General features: G+C 41.6%; 1 protein-coding gene across 1 annotated transcript in view; it reads right to left on the bottom strand.

Moving 5' to 3' along the window:
• LOC138956736 (rab effector Noc2-like) overlaps positions 1-2500 on the bottom strand; it is an 8204-nt gene that overhangs the window by 2040 nt on the left and 3664 nt on the right. The gene's annotated exons all lie outside the window — the stretch shown is intronic.

Genomic DNA, 2500 nt, shown 5'->3' with positions numbered 1-2500 from the left:
GAGTTCAAGTTTGCCTGAATCGGCGCGGAGGCCATTTGGAGCATGTTCTGTAGAATGAGAATAACTTTCCTGAACGCTAAAATTTTCTGTGCAAATCATGCAGAGGCTGCTTGTGTGTGTAAATAAATTTTATGAAGATTGCTTTATTTTTGTTCAATTTATGACGTTTTGTTTGGGTACTCTTTTTTGGGTCACCCTGTATATCTGTCTTGCTGTCTGTCTTTCTCTCTTTGTACCTTTTTTTCCATCTCTCTCTGTCTGACTTGTGTTCTCTCTTCCCCTCACACACACACACACACACACACACACACACACACACACACACACACACACACGAACACACACACACACACACACACACACACGAACACACACACACACACACACACACACACACGAACACACACACACACACACACACACACGAACACGCACACACACACACACACACACACACACACACACGAACACACACACGAACGCACACAAACACCCCCCCATACACACAGTCTTCAGAAAAACATAAATCATCACAGACAAATCGGCGTAAATTACAGCACCCCCCCCCCCCCCCAAATCTCCTCTTCCAGACAAAGTCATAGATCACGACGACGACTAGCTCCGGTAAGCAAAGGTGAGTGCGGGCCACGAGGGGACGTCACACCATGCATCAAGTACACACAGTTCCCCAGAGAGGGACTGAGAGATGGAGTAGACCCCTTCCCACCGGTCTGACATTTTTCATCTACACTCTCATTTGCGTCTGAGAAAGGGAGAATCGGCGACCTACACTGAATAATAAACAAACAAGAAAATTAATTACGGGAAGTCTATAGAAGGGCCTCAGAGAATCGTAGACCTACACTGAATAATAAACAACCAAGAAATTACGGTAAGTCTATAGAGTAGACCCCTTCCCACTGGTCTGCCATTTTTCATCCATACTCTCTCTCTCTCTCTCTCTCTCTCTCTCTCTCTCTCTCTCTCTCTCTCTCTCTCTCTCTCTCTCTCTCTCTCTCTCTTCTCTCTCTTTCTCTTTCCCTTCAGAGAAAAGGAGAATTGGAGACCTTGGAGAATATCATGTACCAGAATTAACGAACAAGAAATTTAAGGTAAGTTCATGGAAAAGTAGAATCGGACACCTTGGAAGAAAGACCTTGGTGGATCGAAGACCAACACTTAATAATATTAATAAACAAGCAAGAAATTCCGGTAAGTCTATAGTGTAGACATTTTTCCACCGGTCTGCAATTTTTCATTCATACTCTTTCGCATCAAGAGACAAGAAGGGCAAAGCCCATACGACTCACATGCTTTACACATTTTTCCTACCAAAATACATGTGACCTTGACCCAAGGTCAAGGTCATCCAAGGTCATGCAACACAATGCTGTTAATTCAAGACATAGGAAGTACAATGGTGCTTATTGGCTCTTTCTACCATGAGATATGGTCACTTTTAGTGGTTCACTACCTTATTTTGGTCACATTTCATAAGGGTCAAAGTGACCTTGACCTTGATCATATGTGACCAAATGTGTCTCATGATGAAAGCATAACATGTGCCCCACATAATTTTTAAGTTTGAAACAGTTATCTTCCATAGTTCAGGGTCAAGGTCACTTCAAAATATGTATACAATCCAACTTTGAAGAGCTCCTGTGACCTTGACCTTGAAGCAAGGTAAACCAAACTGGTATCAAAAGATTGTTCTTACTTTGCCCTATATATCATATATAGGTGAGGTATTGAATCTCAAAAACTTCAGAGAAAATGGGAAAAATGTGAAAAATAGCTGTTTTTTAGGCAACATTTATGGCCCCTGCGACCTTGACCTTGAAGCAAGGTCAAGATGCTATGTATGTTTTTTGGGGCCTTGTCATCATACACCATCTTGCCAAATTTGGTACTGATAGACTGAATAGTGTCCAAGAAATATCCAACGTTAAAGTTTTCCGGACGGACGGCCGGCCGGCCGGACGGACGGACGGACGACTCGGGTGAGTACATAGACTCACTTTTGCTTCGCATGTGAGTCAAAAAGGAGAAGCGGCAGGAGAGCTTTGAGAATTACATGTACAAGAATTAACAAACAAGAAATTTAAAGTAAGTTTATGGAAAAGAAAAATCGGAGACTTAAGAAGAAGGACCTCAGAGAATCGTAGAACTACACTGAATAATAAACACACAAGACATTACGGTAGAGCTATGGAACTTGAAATTCTTGTTTGTTTTGTCTTCAGTGTAGGTTTCATCGGTCTGCTATTTTTCATCCACACTCTCTTTTGTTTCAGAGAAAAGAAGATTCGGAGAGCTCAGAGAACTAAGAGAACAAACAAACAAACAAGAACGTAAGGTTAGTATATATATGGAACTTGAAATAGACAAAACGAAACTGGTGTAAAGAACTGAGGCCTATAGAGGAACTAAGATTTAGATATACAACAGACACGTACACATTTATACCAATGAAGGGTGATTCCTTATCTTGGCGTATTGC

This window comes from Littorina saxatilis, unplaced genomic scaffold (assembly GCF_037325665.1).
Source record: "Littorina saxatilis isolate snail1 unplaced genomic scaffold, US_GU_Lsax_2.0 scaffold_1784, whole genome shotgun sequence".
NCBI classification, from domain to species: Eukaryota; Metazoa; Mollusca; class Gastropoda; order Littorinimorpha; family Littorinidae; genus Littorina; species Littorina saxatilis.
The sequence above is the reverse complement of the archived record's forward strand: the minus strand, read 5'-3'. Positions and strand labels throughout refer to the sequence as shown.